A 19,976-nucleotide genomic window follows, 5' to 3' on the forward strand; every position below is an offset into this window, starting at 1 on the left:
ACTGCGTGTCCCTGAATAGCCCCACCCCCCATATTTTAACCAGACTGAATGGACACAGCTAATTTACTAGTAACATTTATAATGTACAATATGAAAATTCATAGGTAGATTATTAATGATTACTGTACTGCATCAAGCATTAGTATGTGAGGGTAGGTTGTATAAACTGTGTGATCTGTAAAGGGTCTACTAGTAACAGAACTTTACATCCGAAACTCTGTAAACCACTTAGAGCAATAACTGATAAAAATAGTGCAAAAAAAAAAAAAAATTTGAAATTCACTTTAAAGCTTTGCAGTCATTTGCCATTATACATAAGAAAGGCAAATAAGTTATAACAGTTTAAAAAGGAAATTGTCACATGGATGGAATAAGAACTTAAAAGGGTTATAGTTCATAATGGCTATGGTTACAAACTTTATTAAAAATGGAGTATGTGTATATTTGTGTGGTTGAATAAAGTCTTGTGACATTTATTTATACTCCAGTACAATATATTTCACCTGTACTTTCTCTAGATGTTTCATTTATCCTTTTCGTTTGTGTTTTACGTTTTATGTTAAAACCAGCATTTCCCTTTGGTGTCAGTGGGGCTATGTTAATTGTGTATGCGTCTATTGAAAAGGGTTTAGGTGATTTGCATAGATCTTCATGAATGGAGTTTCTGTAGAGTTTCTATGGCAGCATGTGAGATGCATTTTAATCTTTTCCTTTTTATTATATTTATTTTAAACATTATATGAGCATAGCAAGCGGTATATTAAAATTTAAGTATGTGGTTATGTTTTTCAATTTAATTTAATTTTATTTACAGTTACTTAGCTTTAATCAGGACTGTTTTGCCAGCAGTGCAAGTTTCTGATAGGCCAGTTACATTTAGCACATTATTTCATTTTTATTCTTTTAACTTTGTTTTAATTTTCATAAGAATAGATTTGATTTATATATGATTGAGGTGAGCAATGTTGTTACAGGGTTTGTTTGTGTAGGTTTTTTGTATTTGGTGTATGCAATTTATTTAACATTGTAGTAGATGAGACATTCAATGTTTGGTGGAAAGTGTTTTGGGTGAATTCTGTAAGCAGTATAGCAAATAACTTTTTGTAGAAACAGGAAATGCTGTTTCTGATTTGTTTCATTTTTAACTTTACTTTGCATTTTTTTAAGTAAATGTGGATCCGAATTTAGTTTATTGATTTTATATAGGCCGGGGTGTTTGGGGGTATCAGCCTCTACATTCAGTGTGGAATGTGCCTTTAATGAGTGGTATGCTTACAATGGTTTCAGAAATATTATTAGCTTTGATGGCATTCCAAGGATGTTAGTAATACATACAAGAGTGTAAATATTATTTGCTGATGAGCCAGTGAGTAGTGTCTGCTCAGTAACCCAGATATTTGTTTGGATGGCATCCTTTATTCGAAGTCTGCTTACAATAAATTCACATATGTATGCATATGGGGGAGGGGGGGGCAGTCCTGTATTTCTAAATTTTTTTTTTTTTTTACAAGTTGATAAAAATGTAAATGGTCTGGTCAGTTTACCCTTTTCAGTCATGACACAAGTACAAAGTACATTATTAAAGTAAATAAACAATGGTCTGAAAATTTACATGAACCATTTGACCTAGTACATTAAGGATATACTCAAGAATGGCAATAGATCTGCATTTTCATAGTGTACACTGTAGAAACAGTAGGTATAACACATTTGTAGTGGAGTCCTATAGAAGTATAGCATGACCCAGACTATACAAAGTACATGTAGTTCAGACACATACAATATGTTTTCCTCTAGACATTTTAAGTAGCTCTTTGTGGTACAGTGCAAACAGTAGCTACTGTAACTGTCCACTGTCAAGAAAGCAGGTGTACCTAGATAGATAATGCCTCAGAATTCCTTTGAATGCTGTCCAAGTGTCATTCTTGTTTATGTCAGTAAGCAGTTGTATCTTCTGTTTAATTTCTGCAAATCCTTTGCGTTTCTAATAACATGACGGGAATGGACCCAATTCTCAAATCAAAGCATGATTAATGTTTGTGAAATTAGTATTGTTTCAGTCTTGGATGTTAGCCAGAAGTTCTCATTGTAGCACCAGAGATGTGCCCAGAACTGACGACTCCTGCAATTCATATGGAGTTGCATGCATCAGTAGCATATCAGAATGGGACTGTAAATTCTTTTTTATGAGACCCATTACTCTTATTACTGTTGGAGCTGTCTTGGTATCCTTCCATCATGCCTTCATTTCTGCCTGCAAATCCTGGTATTTTATGACTTTGTGTCTGTCTGTACATAATACACTGTAATCAATGGGTGTAGCAATTTCAATGATTAGTGCTACTTTTTGTTTTTTTATGGACTGTTATATCTGGTTTTCTCACATCTGTTTTTTTGAACTGATGGTAATGGGTGATCCCATGTGATATAAACTTCGTCATTCTCTATAATGCTTTATGGTTCTTGTTTCCACTGTTTCTCAGCTACTTCAGTATTCTAATGTTCACACAATCCCCAGTGCAAAAGTCTTGCCTCATTACTATGCCTTTCAGTATACAGGCCCTCTGCCATTAGTGTATAACACCCAGCAGTTGTGCAATTGTTTCCAGTTCTATTTTACAGAACCTGCATTTGTCTGTTTCTTCTGCATGTTCATTGGACTTTGTAAACCAATGTGTATGTAGTCCCTGGCCACTAATATTAATCTTTCCTCCTCTGGTTTAAATTCACCTCTCTTTAACTATTTCTGCATCAGACTTTGCATGGCATGAGGTTATTCCAGGAGTTGTCTGTACTCACAATTATATTTATGCTTTTTCCATATTTCTTGCCTTTTCATCAGATCCTTCTGTTTATTCTTTCTTGTGTTTTTTTGGTACATTCAGTCGCTGATGGATTTTTATCTACTTCTGGTTTGGTTTCCATTCCCACTTGACACCAGTGTGTTTCTGCCAAAGTAAGCCGGAAAGGCCTCTTAAATTTGTTCTCTTCATGTTTCAAAACTTTGGCTCTGATGAGGTCACCAGATTTGTATGCAGTCCTATGTTTGCAGATGTATACATTTAATCAGTTTCAAGTAAGTCCACAGCTCCTTCAGAATGAGGAATTTATAATTTTGATATATGCTGATTTGTATGTATCTGATAAGCGTGAAGCATTTTTGTGTTTTCTTCTCCAGCTGATCCAGTACCTATTGTTAGCCAGACAGTCACCTCAAAACTGTAAGTTATAACAGGAACAGGAAATTGATTTATTGCTTGAACTTTGTTCCTAGATGTCAGGGCTGTTTTCAGTATTGATTTTAGTTTTCTAAAAATATTTTTGATTGTCTTGTTCACATTTTGTTCATGTTTTATTACTGATCCTTCATCAGTTCCCAATTATTTATACACTCCCGCCTACATAAGTTCCTTTATATCACATTCCTGTTCCAGACTGATATTTTTTGGTGCTGCAGCTTTCCTGTATTATATATTGATTTTGCACATTTATCAAGACTAAATGACATTCTTATGTCATTTCAGAGGTTTTGACCACTTCCATATGTGCAAAAAGCTCCTCATCTGATGAACTGTACAGTTCTAAATCATCCACAAAAAGATGATGAGGAGTTTTTACACTTTGTAGTTGTTTGGGAGACAAATTGTAATCGTGACCTAATCTGTTAAAGCCAAATTCTAACCATGACCTAAGCTGTTAAGTAGGCAGCTTAGTGGGTTAAGGACAAGACAAAAGTGCAGTGTCAAGAGTCACCCTGGAATATCCCATGTGAAGTTTATCCATGGAATAATAATTTGTTCTTTATCGTAGCTTAGCTGCAAAGTGGTTTGCCACCGTTTCGTGGTCACTGTAATGTAACTGATCAAAATAGGGAGTATGTTATACATCTGTAAGCACTCCTTTATCCATGAATCTGGCTTGCTGTCTAAAATTATTTTTTTGTAAAACAGTTTGCATGTGACAGATCCTATTCTTGAGGAAACATTTTATGTTAAGTTGTCAATCTCGCCTTCATTCTTGCTTGATGGGTTCGGAGCCGATCCTCGGCTCCGACTCGGCACTTGCTAAGCTCGAGAGTCACTTTTACCAGCTCGAGGCAGCCCCATATCCCATGATGCAAGGCGGTAAGTACCCAGATCTCGTTTGCCGCTTCGCTGATGAGGTCCTCCTTTTACCAGCTCCTGGTAAGTGAATTATTACTTTACTATTTTAGCCCCTTTTTACAAAAAAACCTTAAATTATTAGTTTTAACTTAGTTTTAATTCCTTTCTGACAGAAAATTTCCCTGTCTCCTCAAAACTTTTAGTCAGACTAAAACCCATCCCATCCCCCCCCCTGTTAGGGTGTGTGTGTGTGTCTGTTAGTGATACCTTTTGGTATATTTAATTTAATTTCTTGGACTGGTGTGTGTGTGTTTTACACCATGTCTAAAGAAAGGGTCTCAGGCTTTAAGAAGTGTGACTCGTGCTGTCAGAAGATGTCTCTGACAGACGGTCACACTTCTTGCCTGTACTGTCTGGGGCCTCTTCACCTGCAGGACTCCTGTGCTATATGTCATTCTTTTAGCCAGAGAGTCCTGCAGGAAAGAAGAAATAAATTGATTTTGAGGGGCCTTCTTAAGCCGGAGGGCTCTCCGGCTAAGTCGGCTCCATCTAAGACTTCTAAGTCTTCCAAGGCCCAGGCTTCTGTGTCCAAGCCTGTGGCCTCGGCTCCGACTCTTTCAGAGTCGAGATCGGCTCGGCTGGAGCCGATTCTGGGTTACCTAAACCTTCGGCACCGATGGCTATCGGTGCCGACTCTGGTTCGACCACCACGGTGTCGGCTCCGATCGGTCCCGACCACCATGTGGCCCAGGCATCGGTGACGGCGCGGATCGGCTCCGACACCCTTACATTTATGGCGTATCGGCTCGGCTGGAGCCGATACATCGAAGCTACCTGTCGGTGCCGATAAGTTGTCGGCTCCGACAGTTTCAGTAGTTTCATCGGGTCCGATGGTTCCTTCGGGGAAGGGGTCTAGGTCCCCTTCCTTGGAGCCGATACTTTCGGCTCCGGCTTCGCCTCTCCTCTCGGAGCGGAGCCATCGGAGCCGATCTTCAAGGTCATCCAGGCTTTCTGACCATGATTTGGAGAGAGTGGTCAGTAGACTACTAAAGTCACAGGCACTGGCCCAAATGCTACATAGTCCGTCTCAGCTGGCGACTATTAGTCCACCCCATTGCAGTTCCTCCTTCGACTCTACCCCAGAGTTTGGAGTTGGAGTCTTCGGGAATAGTTTCTGCTACGGCTGAGGGACAGATACCCCCTTCTGCTCCTTCAGCCTCTACTCTTATCTCCTCTTCGAGACCTTCCTTAGAGGGATTCGGTGGCGGGCTTCCTGGTCTCCTCCGAGGGGGTGAGTGGCATCGGACCCTTGTCCGACCCCGCTCTTCCCCTTGGAGCCTCGGCCTTGCTGAGCTCGGCTCCGACATCTGCCTCGGAGCCTTCCTTTTCGGGTGGTCCTGGAGTTCCTAGCTCTTCGGAGCGGGTTCTCTCGGACCTCCCTGGGAGGAGCCTCGAGGTGATGAAGAGTGTGCTGGCCTCTGGACTCAGCCAGCAGTCTGTTCCCTTAGCTCCTCCCTCTATAGTGCCTGTTGACATCTCTGCCACTTCTCTTGCTCCCGGACCCAGAGATCCTCCGCCTCAGGTTTCCCCATTGGGAATATCCCCCTCTTCTGAGGATTCTCCTGATTTGTCGGGTGATCCTCCGCGGAAGAGGACTTGTAAGAGGAAACACGTAGACTCCCCCGAGTCTATCACTTTAGATACTGACTTAGATGAGTCAGAGGGATCCCCAAGATCCCCGTCTGAGGATGTCTCCTTCTCAGACATCCTAGAACTCCTTAGACAGAGGGGAAACTGGCCCACCAACAATCCCTCTGAGGATGAGTCAGTATACCTGGAGGCATTTGGATCTCGGCCCTCCACCTCCTGGGTGTCTCCGCCTTTCGACCCCCTTATGCAGGTTATTGCTCGAAAGGCGTGGACTGCTCCTGACTCTGTAGAGCCTGTCCCTAGGAGGCCTTCTAAATTTATTACTGCCCCGTCGGACAAGCAATTCCTTACAAAAGGTGTCCCCGCTGATGCCATGGTGGTGGTGGCTGCCACCAAGATGGAACTTGCAGATCCTTCCGTACCTGTCCATCCTCCTAATAAGGACTCTAGGACCATGGATAGATATGGTAAGCGGATGTTTTCTTCAGCGACCTTTGCTATGCGTGCTGAACTATCTTTGTCACTTCACCAGACTCCAAAGGGATATCCTTAAGGAGCTAGGTGAAGTTGTGCAGGATCCTACAGCTGCGGGGGCTCAGGAAAAAATTGCTTCGCAGCTAGGAACCCTTAACTCCATTGCAAACTCCTCCATGCGGCTTATATCATATGCTGCTGATGGAGCGAGTAGGGCCGCAGGTACAGGTGTGGCTCTTAGGCGCCAAGCCTGGATGCGACTATGTAATTTTGCAGATCCCTTTAAGGCGTCCTTCACAAACTCTCCCTTTGATGGGTCAGCTTTGTTTGGCCCTCAAGTGAAGGAAACGTTGACCAGGTGTGAGCAGGACAGCAAAACTCTTTCTGCCGTAGGAGTCCGTTTTTCCACCCCTTCTAGACCTTATCCCAAAGGACAGAAGGGTGGCAAAATGTGGTTCCACAAATCCCAAGGAGTCACGCCGGATTCACGTGGTCAGTTTACCCCTTAGAGGCAGAGGGGGTAACAACAACAGACGCCGCTCTAGAGGCAGAGGGGGTCAACAAAACCAGGGAAACAGAGAGTCTCTCTCTGACAAGCCCTTTCAGCATCCCTGAGATGTTGCCCGGCTATCCCTCCTTGGAGGCAGTCGGGGGAAGACTATCACTGTACCCAGAAGCCTGGCGTTCTCTCACTCAAGACAGATGGGTACAGTCGATCATATCCGAGGGTTACATAATTCCTTTTGAGGAAAGTCCTTTCTATCCCTCAAATTCCCTCCCAGACGTACCACCCGGTCTAAGGGAAATTGCAGAGTTGGAAGTCTCAAAACTACTGCAAAAAGAGCCATTCAGCCAGTTACAACAGACCATTCAGAGCCGGAATCTACTCAAGGTTCTTTTTGGTCCCCAAAAGACGGGAGACTGGAGACCAATATTGGATCTCAGCAGACTCAACAAGTCTGTGAGGAAGACAAGATTCGAATGGTCACTCTTCAGTCGATTCTACCCTTCTTGCAGAAGGACAACTGGATGTGCTCAATAGATCTTCAGGATGCGTACTATCACATAAAAATTCACAGATGCTCCAGGAGATTTCTCCGCTTTCGGCTGGGGTCCAGTCATTTCCAGTTCAGAGCCCTGCCCTTTGGTCTCACCACAGCCCCCAGGGTGTTCACCAAATGCATGGCAGTGGTCACGGCTCACCTGAGATGTCAAGGATTCCAGGTGTTTCCGTATCTCGACGACTGGCTCCTGTCAGCCACCACCAGGCATCAGCTTGTTCAAGCCAGGGATTACACAATAAATCTTTGTTCTCATTTGGGCATCTCGATCAACTTCGAAAAGTCATCCTTATTGCCCTGCCAGTCTATTACTTTCATAGGCTTAAACTTAAACACTGTTAGGATGTCAGCTACCCTTACAGACCAAAGAGTTTCAGACATTCAAAGTCATGTCAGGATCATTCTAGCCAACAAGAAGATACAGGCCAGAATGGTTCTAAAAGTATTAGGTCTCATGGCTGCGGCCATTACTCTTCTTCCCCTGGCTCGCTTCTACATGCGCCTTCTTCAGTGGATGTTGTTCACTCAGTGGTCTTACCAACAACTTCCAATGCGTCACCACATTCTGGTGACACAGATTTGCAAAAATCATCTTGCTTGGTGGATCACTTCTCCCCAGATTCACCAAGGCAGACACTTTGTACCCCCATCCCCGGTAGCCACTGTCACCACGGATGCCTCCCTGATCGGGTGGGGGGGGCATTATCAGGACAGGATGGTTCATGGGACGTGGCAACCATTCGAGTACCACCTGCACATAAATGTCCTAGAGATGAGAGCAGTGCTTTTAACGTTGCAAGCCCTCAACGACTCTCTTCCTGTAGGGACAATTGCAGTCCACACAGACAACATGTCTGTAGTTTGGTATATCAACAAACAGGGCGGAACCAAGTCCTACCCCTTGTGTCGAGAAGCGCTCAGACTGTGGCAATGGGCGATCTCCTCTCATCGGTTTCTGGTAGCAACGCACATCCCTGGGAAAACCAACATTTTAGCGGACAGATTGAGCAGAGCTATTCTCATGCCTCACGAGTGGTCTCTCAAGCAATCTATATTGGAGGAGATTTTTCTGGAATGGGGTTGCCCATGTTGCGATCTTTTTGCTACTCCCCAAAACAGCAAATGCCCAGACTTCTTCTCTCTCTTCCCTCTGTCAGGCCATCCCCAGAGACGCTCTGACCCAGGATTGGCCCCAGGGACTTCTTTATGCTTTTCCTCCTTTTCCTCTAATCCCTCAGGTTATCCAGAAAGCTACCGTTTTGAGAGCCAAAATGATTCTCATTGCTCCTTATTGGCCTCGACAAATTTGGTTTCCATTCCTCCATCGTCACCTTTTGGTGCAGCCATGGCATCTGGACCCAGTGCCAGATCTTCTGGTTCACCAATCCGGTCAGCTGCACCGGTCTATCCCTTCTCTCAACCTCTCAGCATGGTTGCTCCACTTCCTTCCTTAGCCAGGCTTCCTTTGATCTCTAACCCTGTTAGAGACATCATAGTAGCTTCTTTAAAATACTCTACCAGGAGGATTTATACAAGCAAATGGAAATGTTTCTCTTATTGGGCTAAAGCCAAGAATATCGATCCCTTCACTGCCCCAGTTCAGGCAGTTTTGGACTTCTTAGCGGAGATTTTTCATGCAGGCTCCTCTTCTTCCACAGTTAGAGTTCAACTGGCTGCTATCTCGAACTTTCATGTCGGGATCGCAGATCACAATATCATGTCCCATAGGCTTTGTAAAGCCTTCTTGAAAGGAATTTTCCTGCTAAAGCCTCCAATCAGGAATCCTCCTCCTCAATGGGATCTAAATTTAGTGCTGACATCCTTGATTCTTCCCCCCTTCGAGCCAGCTGTTTCTTGCTCCCTGAAATTTCTTTCTTGGAAAACATTATTCCTAGTAGCTATTACATCGGCCAGGAGGGTGTCTGAACTTCATGCTCTTCGGTTCGACCCCCCTATTTGGTCTTTCACAAGGACAGAGTATCATTGAGAACTAATCCGACCTTTTTGCCTAAGGTCGCCTCAAAACTAATTTGAATCAATCCATTGATCTCCTGTATTTTTTCCAAACTATTCAAACAGATCGGAACAAAAATTACATTATCTTGATGTCCACCGCCAACTCAGATATTATTTGGACAGAACTAAACAATTTAGGAAATCCGATCAACTCTTTGTTTCCTATGCGGATAACAGGAAAGGCCTTCCTGTCTCTAAAGTGACTTTATCTAGATGGCTTTCTTCTGTCATCTCTGAAATTTATCTGCTCAGGGGAAAACAGCTGTGCTCAAAACCTAAAGCACATTCAACTAGGAGCTTAGCTACTTCTACAGCCTTTCAAGCTAGACTTCCTTTAGACACTATTTGTGCAGCGGCCACTTGGGCCACTCCTCATACTTTTGTTTCCCATTACAAATTGGACTTGGCCTCCAGGGACAGAGCCAGTTTTGGCTCTAAAGTCCTCAAGAGTCTGTTCCGTTGAGCCACCCAGGATAGAGGTGCTAGGACGCGGTCCCATCAAGCAAGAATGAAGGCGAGATTGACAACTTAACATTAAGAAGTTATGTACCTACCATAACGTTCCATGTTAGTTGTCTTCTCGCCTTCTTTCTTGCGACCCTCCCTCCTTCCCCCAGGCCTGGACAGACCTTTCTACAAGAGATTGTTATGCTGAAGACCATTCAGAACTGGTCCTTCTTTCATCCTGTAGGCTTTCTTTCTTCCTTTGGGAAGTATTTATGCTTGGTGCTATTGCCCTTTGTCATCAAATGAGATCTGGGTACTTACCACCTTGCATCATGGGATATGGGGCTGCCTCGAGCTGGTAAAAGTGACTCTCGAGCTTAGCAAGTGCCGAGTCGGAGCCGAGGATCAGCTCCGAACCCATCAAGCAAGAAAGAAGGCGAGAGAAGACAACTAACATGGAACGTTATGGTAGGTACATAACTTCTTATTTTTTCCCAGTGGGTAGTTTAAATTTTGATCTGACAGTTGTGTGCAAGTCTACTTGGCTGCTTCTAAGAGAGTAGCTTTGGTCCCCAGTTTGTAGCATTCTTTAGGGTGTGGGCAATAGCCAAATGTTACAGTTTTGAATAAAAGGATACCCAGCAGATAAGTACTTCTGTATATAATGGGAAGCCAGTTGTACTTTTTTCTGGTGGTGTACAATGATACAATTCTAATTTGCCAGGAGAGCAAGCCTGAGTATTTTATTTTCAGTAACTTAAATAATGAGTGTGTTATCTGAAAAATGAACAGTAATCCGTGGTAAGACCTACTCTGTCTTGGGAAATGGGACACTTCTAGCTATGACAATTGTTGCTACTAGTGAGAGGATTGAAACTCTTTTACGTAATTTTGTTTATGACAGTACTGTGGTAGTGATATTGTCTGTGTGACTGCTAAAGTTTAGGAAAGGATCCAGAGTTGCACTGAGGTATTTTTTGTTCGCAGACATTTGGAATTATATTTCCTTTGGGTCTTTTAAGAGCAATGTAAATAGTGTTAAAAATTGTTTTTTGAGGTGGACAACATCATGATGCTGTAATGCTGATAATAACACATTGATGTGTGTAGAGCCAGTTACACAAATCTGTGAATTTGCATAGGGTGTGAAGTTATTTTTTCTAGCTTAAGAAAAAGATTGTCATCTGCGTACATAATTTTGTGGCTAAGTAGAACATATGCTAGGTCATTAATAAATAGTGAGCAAAGACATGGTCCTAAGATAGTGCCTTGTGGAATTCCAGTATTAATTTTCCCCTTTTTAGATATTGTGTGGATTTGAAAAGTTAAACCATAGAATGGTGTAGTTTTCAAAATTAAGCCATGCAGCTGGTTGAGTACAAGTCTGTGGTATTTCCAGAGATTTTAGTTATGGTGCAAAGATTTTGAGATTGACCTGTAGTCCTTTCTGTGTGCGGGTGAGTAGACGAGTTGCTTCTTTGAGTAAAGGAGGTACAATGGCAGGGAGAGATTAACTTTGAGTAAGAGGTTTTGCAAATGTTTCAGTTGACAGTTTCAGAAGTGTTGGATGCAGCATACTGAATTTTATACCTGAGAAGTTAAGATAAGAAAGCAGAGATTTCAACGGCTTATCAGTTACAGTAATGAAGAGAAATATAGTAGCAACTAAGGCCAGAGAATAGCATTGATGATGAGAGGTATTCATGTAATGTTTGTGTAGAGAAGTTTTATACCTGAGAAGTTAAGATAAGAAAGCAGAGATTTCAACGGCTTATCAGTTACAGTAATGAAGAGAAATATAGCAGCAACTAAGGCCAGAGAATAGCATTGATGATGAGAGGTATCCATGTAATGTTTGTGTAGAGAAGTAGTTGCAATTTCATTTATAGTTGAGAGAAGATAGTTGAAGAAATCATTGGCGAGGGTGTTTTGAGCATGGTATTGGCTACAGTTCTTTGTTTTGGAGTTGGTAATGCTGCTGAGTCATTTTATTGCCTTATAGAAAAACCCCGGGGCTACAAGCTTTGCCTTTCTATTAAGTTATAGTCATTTTGCAATATTTAGTTAATTCTGGTGGACTTTCTTAATGCCAAGGCTTGTTGAAAGAGGTTATGATTTGAGAGGTTCTGTTTTAAACTTTCTGGACCACGTTTCCTTCTTTAACTTTATTACATCTGTAATTCATTGACATTTCTGTCTTGTTTCTTGAATATTGGAAATGGTACTAATAAAAGTATGAAAGTGCAGGTGTGGGGTTTGTTTGGGAGTAAAGTGAGGTCCAGTCTCTGTTGCCAAAATAGTTATTTAGAAATGGAAGTTTGTTTTGAGAAAAAAAGTTTATCTAATATAATAACTGAGGCACAAGTTTTAGTTTTGAATGACAATTCCGAGATGATGGGACAGTAGTCACTAATGGAGATATTGAGAATGACAATATTAGAACATCTTTGTCTTATATTTGTTTGTATAAGATCAGTTGTGTAGTTAACAGTTTGCATGTTACGCCTTATTAAAACTGAGAGAATGAAACGCAGAATTAAGTTTTGGGGCCTCCGGTCCAATGCCATTTAAATTAAAGTCCCAAAGAATAATAGTTTTTATTTATTTCCTTATGTTCGGAGTTGTTTGTTGTATAATGCTAATGGTGGAGGAGGGAGGTATTTATATGACACCTCTGAAGAGGTTGAGGTACTCTCCTAATGTAACGTAATTGAGTATCTATCCAGTTGGAGCTTCTATTGTCATGTGATGTTGCAGTAATGTGGTTTACAGGTCTTAGGGAGAGGCTGTGTTTAATGAGGAGTATAGTGCCTCTCCCATTTTTATTACCTGATCTGTTGCTCTGAATACACTGTAGTTGTGTATGTATGCTGAGGGGCAAGTCATCATTGAAATGCCACATTTCATAGAATGCTATAATGTGAAGTTTATGAGAATCGATCCAAGCTTCCAAGTGTGGTCCATTTGTTATTAGTGCTACAGGGATTCAGGCTTGCTAGTTTTAGGGTTTTGTTGTTGGTTGATTTTTGAGACAGAGGGATTGGGTTATATATGTTTGAGGTCAGGCTTAAGTTGTATGTCCTAAGAAAATATTATTTTGTGAGCAAGATTATGGCGTTTAGGTAGGTTTTTACATTTGTGTGTTGGTGATTTGGTGTTATAGAGAAGATACATTTGTGCTCTGTATTGCCTTTTTATGTAGATTAAGGCATTAACTCCCACAATTCTTGTCTCATTAACCACAAACTAATACTTAACCCTACAAAAAACAAAAGTGCATTATTTGACACCATCCAAAAACTTTAAATCACCACCAATTTTCAGTGGAGGCTGGGGGGGAAATGCTCCGGAGTATTGCAAAACATTTTAAAAATAATAATTTTACAGTCTTTAACTCATTCACTCCAATGGAGCTCAGGAAATTTGCACTGTAACCTCCAATAGGTGGATCCTAGACCTTTTGACAGAATCAAATTAGGTCCCCACATTTCAAACAAATGTTCATATTTCTGGAACCATAGAGGTTATGAAAGAAGTATAAAAGGCAAACCGTTCAGCACTAACTATTTTATAGTGATAATATTCTTTAGGTTCTAAGTCTTAAACAGAATTATGTAAGACACAGTACATACAGTAACTATTACATTTGTAATATTTTGTAAATCACTTACAATATCTCAACAAGCACTCAAGTTACACACATACTGTCAGCAACATTTTGTATATCTCGCTGAGGAGTTTCATATGAGGCTAAGGAGTTATGTCTCTGTTACTTGGTTGTTGAAATATTTAGAAAAATCTGAAAATTATATCTGTATAAATTAATGTCATGAAAACAGTTGCTATCTCTTTACCTGCACTAGACAATGCAGCTGAGTTTGTGTAAGCTTTAAGATGAAATCTTTTAAAACCTTGTACATAGCATGGTTTTGGAATTATTGATGTAAATATTAACAGACAGTATTTGACGCCTACAGGTGTCAGTAGGAGTTAACTGCGGATGCACCTGGAGGTGTCACTCAGATGTAATGAGTTAAAAATAATATAAAAATGTAATACAGTTTAGATAATTTGACCAAATTAGACATGATATGAAAATGTTGATTAAGAATAGATACAAGTTATATGAGAATTTAATAGAGGAATGTTAGGAAGTTTAAAGAGAAATTAAATGGAAGTTAGTCACATCAATAGAAACAACCAACTCCTTCACATACTTCATTGTATGCATAGAGCAGTCATTAGCAATCCAGAGCCATATTGAGAAATCAAGGTCAAAAGTTGACTCACCTGTCTTCTGGACCAAGAAACTCTCACTCTACCTATCCAAACCAGCCATTGCAGCTACAGGCAAAAAGATTTATTTGGTCCAGCTTGAGTATGGACTACCCATGATAGCTACATCCTCTGAGGAAAAACTCTTCACAGTACAGACCAAAATCTGTTGCTTCATTACTAACCCTGTCATGATCAATACTGCCTTGCCCTCAAAAAGCTAAATGCCTCCTATTGCAACACAGAAAAGATCTGCTACTAGGCTCTGTCATCCTCAAACTTCCACGACCTAACTTATTCTTACTACTGGCTGCTAAACGTAGTGTTAAACGTACATATAAGGTACAACTTCAAGCACTTCTTCTAGACAACTCTTGGACACTGGCCCCCTTAATTCAGGCTAAACTGCACCAGTCAGTCCTTCTTCATCCTTGTTTTAAAAATATGGGAAGGAACTAAAGTTCCTCTTCTGTACCTTCAGTGCAGAACTTAGAAATTCCACCTCACCAAGTCAAACTGCTCTTGCCACACCACAAGGCACATCTTATGTGGGCCTCTCAACCCCTAGCCCTACTACTCTCTCAACTACTAACACCTGATCTGATGTCAGTCTTCATTCATTCCTGACTGACTGGTTCAGTTCCGAACCTTCAGAACCAACTCGGCCATTATACAAAGCTCACGTCAGCCAAAAACTCTTGAGCTAAGGCTCTACCTCTACTGTCTCTCTTCCCATTACCCCAGATCTCATTTGCCATGTAGAAAATTGGACGCGTGAGACGATGCTCTCAGCTAATTGCTTAAAATTTCTTATTTGTCTAATTATATTATTTCAGAAATCTTTAATACCTTAATACTTATTGCCATGTAAGTCCTTTTCATGTGATTGAACCCTTTGTAGCTTTCTACCCCCGTTTTTTACCTCAGTGCATTTCTCCTTTACGATTTTTGGCAATAGGCCTCTCCTTCCCTCTTACCATTGGTAACATTTTAATAGCATTGTTGGGATTATTTCTCCTACTTCTTCCTTCCTTTATCCATGTGGGTATTCTATATATATATATATATATATACCATAGTTGGTATATATATATATATATATATATATATATATATATATATATATATATACACACACATACAAAAAAAAGTTTTACTATTATAAAGTATTTTCTTTCCCTTTTTTCAGTTTGAATGTGTGTGCACGCGCGCACACAGTGTACTTTGACTGGACATGGCAGAGAAACAAAAAGGAACCTCCATGTTTAAACAATGTAAGGATTGTGGCAGAAAGATGCCCAATTCCAATGGGCGTCTTTCTTGTGTTTATTCTCTGGGTGTCCCTCATCTGGATGTTCACATCTGTAAGGGTTTTAGTGCCCAAACTCTTGCAGAGAAACAAAACAAGCTGATTCTCAAAGGCTTATTGAAGTGTCCTTTTAGTGAAGGTCTTTCTGAGGTGGACACTTCAAAATCTCCAAAGACTGAGACAAAAAAATGGAGTTATTCAGTACCATCTTCCCCAAAAGTACATGATCCAAATCTCAAAAATCCCAGGTTCTGACAGTTTCTTCGGAAACAAAGCCAAAATTTCCAAAAATGTCAATGCCTTCTGCACCAACACTGAAGACAACAAAATCAGTATCTGCCATCTACTATTGATCTTACACAATCCACTTCACTACAGACCGACGACTTATCTGGCACCAACAATTGTTACATCTCCTGATTCGGTTCCATTTTTTCCCTCTATTCAGTAGATCATGGTGCTGAAGGTTGATGTTATAAGTACCCCTGGACTAGATATTCCCCTTCAGTAGACCCCTTTTTGGGTCAGAAGCGGAGTCCCTTTGTGGAAAGCCCTGAATCTCCTTTGGGAATGTCAACCTGTTCCTCCAGGAGTCTATCAGAATTTGACATACTCAGATAAGTGGATCATTTCTTGTTAGCCAGAAGCATCCCTGCACTGTCTCGGACCTCTATCCCTCCTGGAGCCGAGGCATATTCTCCCAGGACTCCTACAGCCTCCCACCAGGTCTTGTTACATCTACTCATTTGGTTCCACTTTCTCCCTCTATTCAGCAGATCATGCTGCCGAAGGTCGATGTTATAAGTACCCATGGACTAGATATTCCCCTTCAGTAGACCCCTTTTTGGGTCAGAAGCTGAGTCCTTTTCTGGAAAGACCTGAATCTCCTTCTGGGATGTCAACTCGTTCCTCTAGGACTCTATCGGAATTGGACGTAGTCAGATTAGTGGATCAGTTCTTGTCAGCCAGAGGCCTTCCTGCACCCTCTCAGACTTCCCTCCCTCCCAGAGTCAAGGCATACTCTCCCAGGACTCTTACATATATTTCTCCTTCAAACTCCCCCCAGGTCTTGGAGCCTGCCCATTGCTTCAATGCTCCCGGTGCCAACTGCCTCGGTACCAGTGGTGGATCTCACCTCGGTGCCAGAATTTACTCTGTGGTCTTCGGCTCCGTCTGAACCATCGCATCCATGGGACTGTGATTTGGCTGCCAGTTCCGGGATCCTTTAATTGACTCCGATTTTTTTCTATGGCAGCATGGTAGTTTCAAGTCCTCTCTCAGCCCCTACTCTGGGAGGCAGCTTGTCGGAATGGGGTATGACCCTGGTTCCGAGGTTGTCTTTCTCTGTCCCAGGCTCCCATCCCTCTTGCAGCTGGCCTGCCTTCCAGATTATGGAGAGAGCTTTAGCTTCAGCAGGCTCCCAGTTGGTTCCATCCCCATTGGAGTGCATATTTTTTTCCCTCTGGTTCATAGCTGCCACAATCTGCTATGCCTGGACAGCGGGCACAAGAGCAGCAAGATACCTTAGTTCAGGGTCCCCCCTCTTCGGAATCTTCCTCAGAACTTCCACCTGAGGAGCCACCCCATAAGAGAATCATGCAGAGAGGAAGCACGTAGATTCTTCAGAAGAATCCGTCACTGAGGATGCAGATTACAATGAAAGGGGGAGGGTCCCCAAGGTCACCCCCCTGAAGATATCTCCTTTGGAGACATCCTGGAAATATTAAAACAGAGAGGTAATTGGAAAGCCTCAAACCCATCCACTGAGTTTTCTTGCAAGCTTTTCGTGCCTGTGCATGTACTTCTTGGGTGACCCCACTGATGAACTAATCGAACTAATCATTCAGCGTGCATGGAAGGCTCCTGATACCAATAGAGCCTATTCCCTGGAAGCTGGACAAGATTCTTCCAGCCCCAGAAGATCAGCCCCATTGTCTAAGCATCTAACAGTGGATGCCATGGTACTGGCAGTGGCCACCAAAAAGGAACTCTCCAAAGAGAGTTCAGCTGCCCATCCCCCTAACCGAGAGTCCTGGATGATTGATGGATTTGGAAAGCGGGTCTTATCTTCAGCGACCTTTGCTTTTCGGTCCTTGAACTTCCTGGCACACTTTACTAGACTCCAAAGGGATTTGATAACTGAGCTTTCAGACATCCTTACAAGAGCAGTGTCTGACGAGGTTCGAGATAAGGTTGCCTCTCAGCTTGCCACCCTGGAGTTGATCTCAAATTCGTCTATGCGGTTTATTGCGCATACAGCCAAAGGGATGTCTAGAGCAGCGGGTACAGTCGTTGCCATTAGGCGCCAAGCCTGGATGCGCTTGTGTGATTTTAAGGACCCTTCAAGTCTTCCTTTGTCAATGCTCCTGTTGATGCTACTTCATTGTTTGGCCCAAACATGAGAGACATGTTAGCCAGGTGTGAAAAGGAAGGAAAGACCCTTCCTGCTGTGGGCGTACGTTTTTCCACTCCACAATGACCTTAACTCTAGGAATCAGAGGAATGGAAAAATGTGGTTCAAAAAGATCCAAGGGCTTTTTTGGGACACAGGTGGTGAATATTCCCCCAGGACGGAGGGGAAACTCTGCTGGAAGATACCCTTTCCGTAGAAGAGGAGATCCGCATAACCAGGTTTCTGTGGGAAGGTGACCTAATGGTTAAGGTGTTTGCCTTATAAACACAAGGTGCGGGGTTTGAGTCTCACAAGGGATAATTGGCTAGGCTTAAAATGGCTCGCAAGGGCAATTAGCTTAGCACTAATTTATGAACCTAAATATAAACCAGCACTCCTGAGCAGAGGCCTGATTGCTTACCTCTGGAAGCAGTCGGGGGAAGATTTTCTCTGCACCTTTCAACATGACTTACAATAACATCAGATTCCTGGATGCAGACAGTCACCAGAGGTTACCGCATTCCCTTTCAATCTTTTCCCCAAACCCCAAAGGCGAATTCCTGATGTTCCACACAGTCAGAGGGATCTAGCAGCTCTAGAAATTCAAAAGCTGCTTCAAAAAAGAGTCATACAAACAGTCCCACTAGACCAGATAGGATCCAGTTTCTGCTCAAGCTCAAGAGTCTTTTTAGTGCCAAAAAAGACAGGGAGACTGAAGGCCAATCTTGGATCTCAGCCTATTGAACAAATTTGTACAACAGACAAAATTCTGGATGGTCACGTTTCAGTCTATCCTTCCTTTTCTGGAGAAGGATGATTGGATGTGCTCTGTAGATCTTCAGGATGCGTATTACCACATAAAAATGGACAAGCACTCCAGAAGATATCTCCGCTTCTGGCTAAGAGCCATCCATTACAAGTTTCGAGCACTGCCCTTTGTTCTCACCACAGCCCCCAGGGTGTTCACCAAATGCATGGTAGTTGTAGCAGCTCATTTGAGACTACAAGGATTCCATGTGTTTCCATATCTAGACAACTGGCTTATCACCGCCCCCTTCAGGAATTTGCTGCTTTGCGCCATAAACACTGTATTACATCTTGCCGAAACCTTAGACATATCAATCAACAAAGAAAAATCACAACTATCTCCCACAGAGGACCTGGAATTCATTGGAGCAAGGCTAAATACAATATCTTGTGTGACCTCCCTTCCTCACTACAGGTTGTTAAAGCTAAGATCACAACTTCAGATGATCCTCACTCAAGACAAAGTTCCTGCTGGTCTGGTACTACAACTTCTCGGATCCATGGCAGCAACAATGACATTATTTTCTCTAGCGAGGTATCACATGAGGCTGCTTCAATGGCTGTTAGCATTGCAATGCTCACTTCTAACACACTCAATGTCCCATCCAATCTTAATAACAAATCACTGCAAAAAGGATTTATCTTGGTGGATGAAGCCAGAAGAAAATTTATGAAGTCATCCCTTCTCCCCCTCTCAGCTCAAGGCCGTAGTGACCACGGATGCTTCCCAGATAGGGTGGTGGTGGGGGAGATGCAGCTGCTACTTTGCCCTAGTCCCCCCTTGTGGAGAGTCCCCAAGAGATGCATTTCTTCACAGTTAGCCCCAGGACTTCTGTATGTCTTTTCCCCAATTCCACTAATTCCCCATTTTCTGAGGAAAACCTAGCGGTTGAGAAGCAAAGTGATTCTTATTGCACCTTACTGGCCCCATCAAGTCTGGTTTCTCTTTCTTTGGCCTCACCTGCTTCACCTCCCATTGAACTCTGGATCCAACTCCAGACCTGCTATCTCACCCTCAGGGCTTGGTGCATCCCAACCTTCAACATCTCAAGCTGACGGCTTGGTTTCTCCAATTCTGGTAATTGCCAGGCAAAGCAAGTTGGCCTCCCCAGTGCAGAAGATTCTTCTGGCTTCTCATAGACGTCCACCAGGAAATTTTATCTAAGCAAATGGATTTTCAATTTGGGCGTGTACAAGTGCCATCAATCCTTTCTTGGTGCCAGTCGATAAGGTCCTGGAATATTTATCCACCTTATTTGAAAATGGGGGCCTCCACATCTACAATTAAGGTTCATTTGGCTGCCATTTCAAATTTTCAAGGTAGGTTGGGTGCAACATCCTGGGAAAGATAGAAAGAATAAAATTTTACTGTTTAGCGCGTTATGCCTATCGTACACTTAGTAGTAATGAACAGTTGTGCTTTGAGAAGGCTGTACTTGTGG

General features: G+C 42.4%; 1 protein-coding gene across 1 annotated transcript in view; it reads left to right on the top strand.

The window, feature by feature from the left end:
* FRK (fyn related Src family tyrosine kinase) overlaps nt 1-19,976 on the top strand; it is a gene marked incomplete in the record, with an annotated part of 231,482 nt that overhangs the window by 100,681 nt on the left and 110,825 nt on the right.

This window comes from Protopterus annectens, chromosome 1.part0 (genome assembly GCF_019279795.1).
Source record: "Protopterus annectens isolate FY-2018-M chromosome 1.part0, PAN1.0, whole genome shotgun sequence".
NCBI lineage: Eukaryota > Metazoa > Chordata > Ceratodontiformes > Protopteridae > Protopterus > Protopterus annectens.